This window comes from Balaenoptera ricei, chromosome 17 (genome assembly GCF_028023285.1).
Source record: "Balaenoptera ricei isolate mBalRic1 chromosome 17, mBalRic1.hap2, whole genome shotgun sequence".
In the NCBI taxonomy this organism is placed as follows: Eukaryota; Metazoa; Chordata; class Mammalia; order Artiodactyla; family Balaenopteridae; genus Balaenoptera; species Balaenoptera ricei.
In genome coordinates this window covers 15,599,496-15,613,728 of record NC_082655.1, presented here as the reverse complement: position 1 = coordinate 15,613,728, position 14,233 = coordinate 15,599,496, and positions in this window count along the sequence as shown.

Here is a 14,233-nt window from a genome sequence, read left to right as displayed (position 1 = left end):
CCGAACAGTTGATCCCCTTTACCCATTTTGCTCCACCATCCCTCCCCCTCTTAGAAAAACCTAAGTGTCCATCAACAGATAAGTGGATAAAGAAGATGTGGTGTATATATACAAGATTACTCAGCCATAACAAAAGATGAAATTTTAACATTTGTGACAACATGGATGAACCTTGAGGGTAATGTGCTAAGTGAAATAAGTCAGAGGAAGAAAGACAAATACTGTATGATTTCACTCACATGTGGAATTTAAAAAACTAATAATCAAACAATAAATAAGTGAACAAACCAAACCAAACCAAACCAAACAAAAACAAACACATACAGAGAAAAGAGTCGTGGTAAATTCTTTGACTGACATTCTTGTCCGATTCTCACCTCCACCAACAGCTTAGGTAATATTAGTGTAATTTAAAACAAAAAACCCAGATCCACACAGGTTGAGAGCTTTGCCTAAGTCTCACCAGTCACGGGCAGAGCTGAGAGTAAACGCAGGTGCCCCTGTTGATCTGGGGTCTCCTCTGCCACGCTGTAGGGTCTTGGTCACATCAAGCCACAGTCTTAGCTGCTCATGGCACTGCCTGTGCTGCTTTCTGCTTCTGGTTTATACATTAATATTCACACAAGCTGCTGGGTTTTCATAAAACCAGCCTGCTCTCAGTCTAAAATACACCTCCCATGGTTTAGCTATTATCCTTTGCCAGTTCTCTGTGAAAAGGCTCTGCAATGGTTGATCGGGTTTAACAAGGCCTGCAGAGGTTTTGAGAATCTTCAGAATGGACCGAGAAGATCATGTGATGGTTTTAGCATTTCTACAAAGTTAGGGGAATAGCAGTTTGTGGAGACAGGGCAGGGCCCAGATCATCCGTTCCAAGTCCATATATAACAGTGTAATTTAGACTTTGGTAAGTATTTTTGTAAAACCACGATTTCCGGAGGAATCAAGAATTTCCCAAATTATCTATGCAAGTAAAGGAAAATCAGAGTTTTTTTTCCTCTCTCTTTTTTTTTTAACCAGAATTAATCACTAATGATCCTAGTTTTCCTTTTTTTTTTTTTTTTCCCCTCATATGTAAAGTAATGAAAAGGAACTTATGCTAGGGGTCAGGAGGCCTGAGTCCTAAATTCTACCCTGATATTAAATGGCCATGTGCCCCAGCATCAGTCTCCCATCTGTAACCTACAAAGGCACGCTCTAAGGAGCTGGCCTGCGGTGTAGTATAGAAATCTAGGTGCTGGGGTCAAGCAGACTTTGTTTTAATCCTAGCTCTACCCCTTGAACCAGTTATTTAAATTTCTCTGAGCCCCACTTTCCTCATCTATAAAACCTGTCTCAAAGGCAATAATGAGAATTAAAGAACAAAATGGATGTAAAACACTGAGCACAACCCTGGTACAAAGCAACAGGTAAATAAATGGTAGTTGTTTTAGTTACTGTCAGTTTAGATAATCTGGGCCTTTGAACTGGACTGTATGAACATATCTAATGAATAGCCCTTGCCTTCAATAATCATGGATTTATTGCCCAGACAGAATAATTGAGGAAACATCATGCAGCTGACAGATAAGCTCATCACAATTCAATTTTAAAATGCATGAATTTTTCTAGCTTTGAGGAGCTATTCACAGAGTGCCTTAAAAAAAAAAAAGTCAACCAGAGCAGCTTTAAATATGGCCAGTTCTTGACTGTTAGTGGAAAAGGAAGTCAGGGCAAATGGGAATAAATAACATCAACAAATAATTATTATTTTAGTGTATGCCTTTGACTTTTAGGGTGGAACATTTTACCCAAATGTGTCCCCCTGATTTTTCACCAAATACCATCCCAGGCTCCTCCTTTGCTGGAGGGAAACTGCCCAGAGTTAAGTAGTAAGAGGCCAGAGGAGACGTGATGAACCCAGGCTGTAGTTTGTAAAATGGAGTCACCTGACCAATTGCATCAGGGTCACCTGGGAGTTGTTAAAATGCAGATCCTCCAGCCCCAAATGAATGAGACTATCTTGGATTGGAGATTGAAAATAAGCATTTCTAACAAGCACCTTTTAAAAAAATTAACTTATTTATTTATTTATTTATTTATTTATTTTTGGCTGTGTTGGGTCTTCGTTGCTGTGCGCAGGCTTTCTCTAGTTGCGGTGAGCAGGGCCTACTCTTCCTTGCGGTGAGCGGGTTTCTCATTGCGGTAGCTTCTCTTGTTGCAGAGCATGGGCTCTAGGTGCATGGGCTTCAGTAGTTGTGGCACACGTGCTCAGCAGTTGTGGCTCGCGGGCTCTAGAGTGCAGGCTCAGTAGTTGTGGTGCATGGGCTTAGTTGCTCGGCGGCATGTGGGATCTTCCCAGACCAGGGCTCGAACCCGTGTCCCCTGCATTGGCAGGCGGATTCTTAACCACTGCGCCACCAGGGAAGCCCTAACAAGCAACTTTGATGCAATCAGAACTTTGAAAACCACTGATCTTGGGCCAAGTTGTAATCATGCAGTTATTGCCACATATTATTCATGTGTCATCTCAGTAGGATTTCTCCCTGTTTCCAGTAGAAATGCATGGTCTAGAAGGAGCAAAAGGTAAGCAAACAAACCATCCTAGGAATTGTGTAGCCGAGTAACAGAGGTAAAGACAAAGTATAGGGCTTCCCTGGTGGTACAGTGGTTAAGAATCCGCCTGCCAATGCAGGGGACACGAGTTCGAGCCCCGGTCCGAAAAGATCCCACATGCCGCGGAGCAAGAAAGCCCGTGCGCCACAACTACTGAGCCTGTGCTCTAGATCCCGTGCTCCGCAATAAGAGAAGCCACCGCAATGAGAAGCCCGCACACTACAACGAAGACCCAACACAGCCAAAAGTAAAATAAATACCCTAAAAAAACAAAACAAAACAACCAGAGTATGGTGGTGTCACAAAGCGGGGAGTGGGGTGGAGGGCTGGGGGAGGGGTGGGTCAGCCTGCTTGGGGACACAGAAGGAGAGTTGTCAGGAAGTTCTTCACTGAGTGGAAGCTTCACCTGCACATTTTCTAGGGGACTAAGTGGGTGGAATGTACCACCAGTAAAGAGATTATGACTTGCTGAAGGCGCAGATGATGGTTAGCATTTTAGCAATAAAGTATTTTTAATTACGGTTAAAAAAAAGGTAAAAAAGAAACTCCTGTGATAGATGGATCTGTGGCAGGACAAGAGGGAAATTTAGACTGAGAATTCAGGAAAGGCCTCTCTGAGGACCTGGGGCCAAGGTCTGAATATTGAGAAGGGGCCACTCCTGCAAGCAACTTGAAGAGGCATTTTCCACAGAGGAGACAGCATGACAAAGACCTTGAGGCAGAAAAGTCTGGTGAGTGTGAGACACAGAAAGAAGGCCAACGTGGCTGGAGCATCAAGAGAAAGGGGGAGAGTGGCACGAGATCGTGTTGAAGAGGCAGCAAGGGGCAGGTCATGAAGTAGATGGTTTGTGAGTGTCTGGAAGAAAAAACCAGAATCACAAGGAGTCAGCACATAGCATGAAGAACAAACTGTCAAGGACTCTACACCATCAAATCCTCTTCACTTAAAAGAAAGATGAAGATTCCATTTAAATGTAAGCCTTTATTTCTCTCTTCATTTAGCTACTTGCTTGTATACGTAATAAACACCAAATTTATATTTTTAAAAAGTGGGTGGAGGGCTTTCCTGGTGGCACAGTGGTTGAGAGTCTGCCTGCTAATGCAGGGGACACGGGTTCGAGCCCTGGTCTGGGAAGATCCCACATGCCGCAGAGCAACTGGGCCCGTGAGCCACAACTACTGAGCCTACGCGTCTGGAGCCTGTGCTCCGCAACAAGAGAGGCCGCCATAGTAAGAGGCCCGCGCACCGCGATGAAGAGTGGCCCCCGCTTGCCACAACTACAGAAAGCCCTCGCACAGAAACGAAGACCCAACACAGCCAAAAATAAATAAATTAATTAATTAAAAAAAAAGAAGTGGGTGGAGTGTGGAGGTTAATGGACGGATGGGGACACGGCACAGAAGCAGGAGGAACAACACGAACAAAGCAGAGAGATGCGAGAGCCCCTGGCACGTTTGAGGGATTGCAACCATTCTTCACGCGGCTGGAAGGTGAGGAGTGAGATTTGGAGGGAAAGTGGAAACATGTTTTCTCAGCTGTGCAGAATTACAATGTATACCTTTCTCAGAGGAGGAAAGCCATCTCAAGTTTCTCGCATTAAAAAGCATAAACAAATCTCTAGGCTCTACTAGAAGTTGATTTTCCCCCCCTTTTCCTGATTTTAAAATGCACGCACATCCCACACCAAATTCCAAGAAGACGCTGGATAGAGGCAGCGTGTTGAGCCTGCCAGTCTTTTCAACTGTGATTTATGCTCAGACTGTGATGGAGTCAACTTAGTCAATTAACTTCACTCAAACCGAAGATTTATTTTCCATAAACATCTCCATTCTTCTTTTTAAGAGGTAGTGTTATAACTATTTTAGTTCAAGTTGGTCCTATTTCATATATCTATTGCCATGTGACAAACGCTCCCCAAACTGAGTGGCTTAAAACCACCACCTTTGTATTCCACTATTCTGGAATCCAGACTGTCCTTAGCTGGACAAGCCCTCTGCTGATTTTGATGGCGGTCACTCATTGGATGAATTCAGCTGTGGGCTGGCTGGGGGCTGGGCTCAGTTGATATGCTGGGATGGCAGGATATCTCTCAGGCCACTTCACATACCCTCTGGCAGGGTTGTCACACTTCTTATATGGCAGCGCAGGCTCCCAACAGCACCAAAGCAAAGCAGTACTTCCTGACACGGTGGCACCTGACACGCTGCCACTTCTGCTACATTCCACTAGTTGAAGCTAGTCCTAAGCCCAGCCCAGATTCATGGCAAAGGGACTACACAAGGCTGTGAATGCCAAGAGGCATTGTTTCCTGGGGCCACCAATAAAACAGACTGCAATAGTTTGCTCTCTGGTCCCAGATGGCTCACAATCCTCCCACATTCCAAGACCTCTAAGAGTCTCATCTTATTACAGCATCAGTCTCAGGCTCAGGGTCCAAGGTCTTTTCATCTAATTCAGTTTGAAGTGTCGGTGAGACTCCTCAGGTATATTTCCTCTAGATCTGAAAACCTGTGAACTTGAGGCAAACTGTTTTTCCCCACATACTGGTGAGAAAGAGACAGGATAATCACAGTAGATACTCCTATTCACCATGGAAAGGAATGGAAGGCACACAGCAGTTGCTGGTCCGTAGCAATTCTGAAATCCAGCTGGGCCTATATTACCAATTCCCCCTGTTCCAGGGAAAGTTCTGATTCCTGAGAGTTATATTTTTCATTGCTCATTTGTTTTCTACATGAATGTATCTCTAGACAGTTCTGGGTGGAAAATGTATTTGTTAGAGAGCTTCTTTTTTTCTTAACTCTAAAGTCTATACCCTAATTAATAACTGAACACATGCCAGGACAAAAAAAAAAAATGGTGCAGTGTTATAATCACAAAAGTCTCTTGCAGAATGGTATTATATTGCAGCAACCATTAAGGCATGTTGCTTGGCTGCTTAGGAAAAACTAATAGCCAAGTAAGCAGACATCAGTGTGTACAAAGCATCGGACCCTCCAGGTGTCCTTCTCTTCTTTTCTGCCTCCCTGCCAGTCTAAGCTCCTTGCAGGCAGGTCAGTACTGTAGTCAAGAGTGTACACTCTGCAGTCAGACTGAGTCCAAACACCAGCACTGCTACTTAGTAGATGTGTAAAGTTGGACTAATTTTTGAGCTCTTTAAGTTTCCTCTCAGATAAAATAGAATGGTGATAGTACCTACTTCACAGGGCTGTTGTAAGGATTAAGTGGGGGTAATGCATATAGAGTGATTAGAACAATGCCCAGTGGGCACTCTATAATCATTTGCTTTTGATACTTTCTCTCCTTTTGAGTATTCCTTGAACACACCATACTATAAGTCAGGTACTGTAGTGGGTACTAAAAATGCCCGGGGGAGCACCTGACTCTACCCTTTCCCAAAGGGTCAGGAAAGGTTTTGCTGACTCCTGAAATGAGCCTTAAAAAGGATGAGCAGGAGTTTGTCAGGTGGGCAAGGAAAGGAAGTCTGCTCTACGCAGTGAGAATCTCAATCTCAATGAGGGGGTGTAGGGGCCAGGGAATGGCACCTTGGGACAACTGCAAGAGGACTCATAAAACTTGAGCACAAACAGCACAAGACTGAAGGGGTCAGGGGACAAGGGAGGCTTGTAGCCTGGAGGACATGACACAGGGGACCAGATCACAAAAGACCTAAGCATCATACTCTGGAGTTTGAACACTGTCTTGTAAGACCTACCTTCTTAAATTGGCATATGGTCATGTCCTAGTGAGTATAAGAGGCTATAGCTTAAACACAGAGCGCTTTTTTAGAGTGTACATTTTACTCCAAGATTCTTGGAAAAGAAACATTTTAAATTAACACATACCAGTTCTAACATTCTCTGATCCCAGTTTCCTGAAAAGAACATCAAGAGGAGGACAGAGTATGTTACCAATGCTACTTTCTCCTCCATGTGCTCCCTCCGTGGAACCAACATGGCAGAAAGGCCTTTTGTTAGGATTCCACCACCAGCCTGAGAAGCGTATTAGGATCCTGTGAAGCACACTGGGATTCTGCCAACTCCCCAGCCTTCTTGTCCCCTCATATTAGTTGTCTCCCCCAGGAACAAAGGTTAGAAGCAAAGGGTAGAAACCGTGGTGTGGCCTCATGTGCCACATTTGGTTATAAGTTCATTAAGATATCAAGTCTTACCCCCTGTACAGTCCTCACTACAACATCCCTCCATCTTCACTGTCCTTTGAGGTTCTAAGTTTGTTTCCTAATTTAGCCTCAATCCATTGAATCACTCTCCTTGTTTGACCCCACTTCCATTGATCAGGCATTATCACGGTCATAATCCCTGAGCAGATAATGCTGAAGTTTAGAGGGGACAGCAACCAAAGATGAACAAGCAAGGCGCACACACGTGCACGCGCGCGCGCGCACACACACACACACACACACACACACGTCTTCTGGAACATGTAAAGGGTGGGGCTTAATTCAGAGACAAAAGCCATAGTAGGTGTGTGAGCCCTTGCTTCCCAATGTATTCAAAGAGCACACAAGGATCTAGCAAGGCCGAACTTCAGGCTCTGGAAGAGAAAGCTCAGTCTTTGGGCTGTGGGGCTTTTAAGGTGCATGACTGAGAGCGCACAGGTCCTTCACATGATATGACCAAGGGCTAGGGTCCAAAACTTGTGATCTCAGCAATATGATGGGGCAGAACCTTGGCTCTATCCTTACATCATAACCCCAGCACTCATCAGTTGTCAAAATCAAGAGGTTGGAGTCAGATCTGGCGGTGGTGGTGGGGGGGAATCACAGCTGTATAACATGGCAGAACTTCAGTATGCAGCCCAGGTTACCGTGGTATCTTGGTTGTGAGAGCACCAGTCCAACTAAACTGCCCCTCAGATTTCTGCCATACATTGGTTTGATTGTCTTAAACTCTCAGCTGGAGCTAGTTTCTATGGCGTTTTTCAGAGGCTACCCTATGAGGAGTCAGTCTTGGATAAGTTAGCCCTTACTTCTCGGTGGAGTAATAAAGAATACTTCTTTTTCCGATTTAGTTCTTAACATTTTGAGAAACAAATAGCCAGGCAGTTGAAGATAAAAATAGCAGCCTTATTGCTGATAAAGCCTAGGGTGGAAATAGGGGTTAGGGGTACAGAAACAATGGGTTCCATAATTCTGCACTCCAAAACTAGGCAGACCAGCTACCAAGTCATATGCATCTTTTGTAAACCATGGGCCTTTCTTGACAGGAGCAAAATGTTTTCTAATAAAATTATCAAGTGGCCAATTTCTCTGCAGAGAGGCAGATCCAAAAGGCGACCCAGTAAGTGACAAGTTTCCCCCAGTCCAACCATCATAAGCAAAATATGGTAGATACATACAACCTAGGGGAGAGGAGGAACCAGGTTAGTGATTGAGAAAGGCTAAAACGGTTAAAATAGACAGTCCATTAAGAATTTAGTGCTATGAGGGACTTCCTTGGCAGTCCAGTGGTTAAGACTCCGAGTTTCCACTGCAGGGGAAGGGGGTTCGATCCTGGTCGGGGAACTAAGATCCCGCAGGTCGTGTGGCGCAGCCAAAAAATAAAAGGAAAAAAAAAAAAAAAGAATTTAGTGCTATGAGATTAAGTATCTACTTAGGAATCCAGTGTATTGTAGTCAGTCCTATTTCACATGAGAAAGGAGGTATCTCTGAAGTATTCCATTAAATGGAGTCCCCATTTCACCTCCATGGATGTTTAGCATTAATATAACTTAAGAAAACAGTCATCCCAATGACAAAGCCATTCCCCATGTAATGTCTCATTCAATCTTAAAATAAACCTGTGAGATAATAATAAGAGTGACTAGGACTGTTTTGCAGATGAGCTGAATGACTTGCTTAGGATCAAACAGCTGGTAAACAAAAGACCTGGAGACTTAGTTTTAAATATTATTTCAGTGAAACCATAGGAATTTCATAGGACCTTACCAGCTTTCCACAACACACAAGAAAAATACTGGAAGGCTCCAAATCATTGCACTTCAGTGCAGTTATTTTAGGGGTAGCAGTGGCAAAATAACTTCAAAACCATGTGTTTGATCTGGGTTATCTTTTGGTTGCTTAACTTTCATCAAGGATGTGTCTGATGGACAGAGACTTCAATACTTAAAGTCACACTATACCTGCCCAAAGAGAAAGAGAAAGTGGAATGTTTTCACTTTCCCATTATTTCTCAGCTCAAAAATATTCAACAGGTTCCATTTTTTTCCCAAATATTTAACCACCAAATTGAGACAGGAAGAGTCCTAAAAACTGCTATCTTGACTACAACCATTTAATGAGCACTTTCTATGTGCCAAGCATTTCACCAGGCATGATAAATACGTAATCACAATCCTGTAAGGAGGTATTACTGTCTCTATTTTATAAATGGGGACACTTTGAGAGTTCAGAGAGATTAGTCCTTGTGTGTAAGTTCCCACAGCTATGAATTGATTAGCTTAGAACTGTTGATTCCAAATGATCAATGCTATTAACATGACTTTAGAAAAGCAAAGGACTTCAGCTGTGAAAGGAGATCTTGCTTGGGACTTCCCCAGTGGTAAAGAATCCGCCTTCCAATGCAGGGGATGCGGGTTCGATCCCTGGTCGGGGAACTAAGATCCCACACACCGCGGAGCAACTAAGCCCGCGTGCCACAATTACTGAGCTCGCGCGCCTCAACTAGAGCCCGTGTGCCACAAACTACAGAGCCCACGAGCCCTGGAGCCTGCACGCCACAACTAGAGAGAAGCCCACGCGCCGCAACGAAGACCTGACGCAGCCAAAACTAAAAATAAATAAACAAAGAAAGAAAGAAAGAAGATTTTCCTCTATAACCAACTGCCAGGTCTATCAGCAGCAACCACTCCCCTCAGAGGCTCAGAGGCTGAAGGCTTAAAAAGAGCATTAAAAATGGGTTTCAATCCGAATACCCAACACAGCCATAAAAATAAATAAATAAATAAATAAATAAATAAATAAATAAATAGAAACCCAAAGTCTAAAAAAAAAAAAAAAAAGGGTTTCAATCTATTCATGTATTTTTAATGAATTTGCAAGTCTCTTATCAAGACTTCAGAAGTTCAAAATTGATACTGAGGCTAATAAAAAAATATAGAAAGAAGGAAAACCTACAGTACGCTATCGTGATAAATACTAAGGACATGAGAATGAATTAGTTATAGCCTTGGCCTCAGTGCTGAGGCATCACACAACGGATGTGAATTAATGGTATCCACAGGGAGCCATGGGCTCATGGAGAATTTAACTAAATTGATGTCTTGCCCTCTAAGATTGCTATATTTCATTTATACTTTTCCTGAATTGGAATAATTCAATGTTTTTATTTAAATGGTTACATTAAGTCTTACTGCAGAGTAAAGATTAATATGAATAGTGTCAAAATGACTTTATTGCCCAATGTGTTGAATTATATAAAAACAAAAAAACTATAACATAATTCATTACAAGAACTTAACAGCAACACTGTGCACCATGTGGGTCACTCACTTAGAATCACAGAATTCTGGAGCTTGCAGACACCCAAAGACTGTCCATCTCTCTGATACCAGAGGATCCTCAGGAAAGGGATTGGATCTCATGATTCTGTTGACCCACCTCCCTCATAACCTGGTTCCTTGCTGGACACCAAACATATAATAATAGGAGTGAGTACAGAAAATAGTTTTTTCTGAATTGCATTTTCAATTTCTAAATTTTACAGAGACAAGGAGAAAGGCTGAATCTTAAATTAGTTAAACTATTTATTAGCTGTCTGTGTGGGAAGAATACTGCAGGAAGATATAATTATAAAACCTAAATGTAGCCGGGATCCAGCCTAGAGTTGTCAGCCTATTTACAAAACATGCCAAATATCAGATGGCATGCAAAGGGTAAATGTGTTAATAGCGAATAGGCAAAACATTGGCTGCAATTTCTAGGAAAGACTAAAGAATTTGGACTCAGCTTTTGGCAGAGCTGCTCTGCAACATACTTCATCTCTTGAAATCTAAGTGCTTAGAAACAGAAAGGACTAGAAATAAATGAACAACGTTTATTTTAAGCACCTTAAGCATTGTTCTAAAATCTTTCATTTTCTACACAGAAAAATATAAATATGAAAAGCATGGTACTAACCACCAGAATGTTTTTTTCTGTAAATTGAAAATCCCAAAGTTATCCACCCCTTTCTCCAATTGTCTAACATAATACAATCCTATAAAATTTGAAGAAGAAAAAAAAGCCTAGAATTTTGAATCAGAAGAGTTGTATTTAAATAAGGTCTAGCTACTAAAACAGTTTTGCAAGTCTTCTTATCTATAAAATTGAGGATTGTATTGCCCTTACCTATTTTGCTATAAAAATGCTGTGATTATTAAGATATTCTGATGGCTTATCAATAGCTGCTGTTTGCTTTTGCTTGCTATGGAAATTATTTTAAACACTTCGGGATTTTTTCCACCCTACCACGACAATAATACATTTTCAATTTTAGTTTCTTCTCACTTTCCTTTTACTTCTCTCATCATCCAGGAAACGAGGTCTGTGATCGTTGCAAAGGGAAATAAAAGATGAATAAGATACTACTTTCAAGGAACTTACAATAGAAGGGATATGGGTACCAAAAAAATGTCCATGATAAAGGATAATCTGAAAGGATAGATTATTATAATAATGGCTTCCAATGAGCATTGCCTCCCTGTGTCCATGCACCTTTGCAATAGGACATTGCTGTTCCTCACATCAGAAGGCGGGAGTCAATTTCTCCATCCCCTTGAATTTGGGCTGGTTTTGTAACTTCTCTTGAGTGAGGAAAGGTGGCAGCAGCACATTGTGTAAGGTCCAGAGCGTAGGCATTATGAGACCTCATGATTCCTACCTTTACTCTCTTGGGACCCAACTGCCACGCCAAGATTTGGCTAGACTACGAAATGGCACTACGAAGTGGTGACAGAGATCCCAGCCTTCCATCTATCTATGCCAAAACCATCTTAAACCCTCCAGCTTCTGCCAACTTACCAGCTGGACTACAGTCACATGACTGAACCTAGGCAAAACTAGCAGTGTAATTGCATAGCCAACCCACAGAAATGTGACAGTAAATAATTGGTTTCATCCACTAAATTTTGGAGTGATAAACAACTGAGACATCTGTTAAGTACTATAATGGAAGTAAAAAGTGATTTGGGAATAAAGAAGAGTTAGAAATTATTTCCTGCTCAGTGGATAGGGGGTGATGGTGGTAAAGAAAACTTTACAGTAGTAATGGCTTTTAATGCTTTTCCTGTTATTCTTTTTTTTGTGCGGGGTGGGGGGGGGGCTGTATTTTATACAGCTTCATTGCAAATATTTAAAGTGTAAAATGTGATGAGTCTTGGCATATGTATACACCTGTAAACCATCATCACAATCAAGACAATGTATGTGTTTCATTACCCCAGAAAGTTTTCTTGTGACCCCCTTTATAATCCTGCTTGCTGCTCTCTCTCTCCATCCTCAGACAACCAGATGTTTGCCATGACTATAGTTTGCATTTTCTAGGATTTTATATAAGTGGAATCATACAATGTGTACTCTTTGTCTTCTGTCAGCTTGATTATTTTGAGACCCACCCAAGTTGTTGCATGTATCAAGAGTTCCTTTTCATTGCTAATGTGTATTACATTGTATGGATAGACCACAATTGGTTTATCCACTTTTCTGTTGATGGACATTTGGGTTGCTTCTATTTTGGAGCTATTACAAATAAAGTTGCTATGTACTTTAGTGCATATGTGTGGTCATATACATTTATTTCTCTTGCATAAAAACCTCAGGATGGAATGACCAGGTAATATGATAGGTATATGTTTACCTTTTTAAGAACCTGCTAAGTTGACTTCTACAGTGGTTGTACCATTTAAAAACCCTACCAGTAGTATTATTATCCTCATCAACCCTTGGTACGGTGAATTTTTTCAATTTTAGCGGTTCTCATTAAGTGTGGTGTTAATTTGTATTTTCATGACTAGTGACGCTGAGCATCTTTTCATGTGCTAATATGCCACCTATATATTTTCTTTGGTAAAGTGATAGTTCAAATCTTTGGCATATCAACTATACTCCGATAAAAAATTTTTAAAATCTTTGGCGTATTTTTATTGTTTACATTATTATTATTAGATATGAGATATAAGAGATTTTATGTATCCTAGATAGAAGTACTTTCTTGGATATATGTTTTTTGAATATTTTCTCCCATTTTGTAGTTTTCCTTTTCACTTGATAACAATATCTTTGGAAAAGTAAAAGTTTTTTTTTTTTTAATTTTGATGAAGTCCATTTTATTGATTTTTCTTTTTTAGTTCTTGCTTTTTGTATCCCAGTTAAGAAACAATTGACAAACCAATGTTGCTAAGATTTTCTCCTATGTTTTCTTCAAGAAGTTTTATACTTTTACCTCTTACATTTAGGTCTATAATTCATTTTGAATTTCTTTGTATATTAGTTTAAGGTAAGGGTTGATGTTCATTTGGATTCTTTGTTGTTTTGTTTTGGGGTTTGTGTGTGTGTGTGTGTGTGTGTGTGTGTGTGTGTGTGTGTGTATGGATATCGATTTGTTCCAGCACCATTTATTGTAAAAAACTACCATTTCCCCCATTGAATTGGCTTGGCACGTTTGTTGAAATCAATTGATTATATATACATGGGTCTATTTCTGGACAAATTCCATTGATCCATGTCTATCTTTCTTTTTCATATGTCTATCTTTATATTGTCTTGATTACTGCAGCTTCATAGCAATATTAAAATCATTGCCTACATGGAGAAAATATTTGCAAATGATATGACTGATAAGAGATTAATATCCAAAATATAGAAACACCTCATACAACTTAATATCAAAAAAAAAACCCAATTAAAAAATGGGCACAAGACCTGAATAGATATTTTTCCAAAGAAGACATACAGATGGCCATACAGGCACATGGAAAGATGCTCAACATTGCTAATCATCAGAGAAATGCAAATCAAAACCACAATGAGATACCATCTCACACTTGTCAGAATGGCTATCATCAAAAACACCACAAATAAGAAATGCTGGAGAGGGTGTGGAGAAAAGGGAACCCTCTTGCACTGCTGGTGGGAATGCAAATTGGTGCAGCCACTATGGAGAACAGTATGGAGGTTCCTTAAAAAACTAAAAATAGAACTACCATATGACCCAGCAATTCCACCCCTCGGTATATATCCAAAGAAAATGAAAACACTAATTCAACAACTTTTTGCAACAACATGGATGGACCTGAAGAATATTATGCTTAGTGAAATAAGTCAGACAGACAAATACTGTATGTTATCATTTCTATGGGGAATCTAAAAATAAAACAAACTACTACTAGTGAGTATAACAAAAAAGAAACAGACTCACAGATATAGAGAACAAACTAGTGATTACCAGTTGGGAGAGGGGATTAAGAAGTATAAACTACTATGTAGAAAATAAATAAGCTACAAGAATATATTGTATGGTACAGGGAATATAGCCAATACTTTATAACTGTAAATAGAGTATAATCTTTAAAAATTGTGAACCACTACCTTGTATACCTGAAACATACAATATTGTAAATCAACTATACCTCAGTGAAATAAAG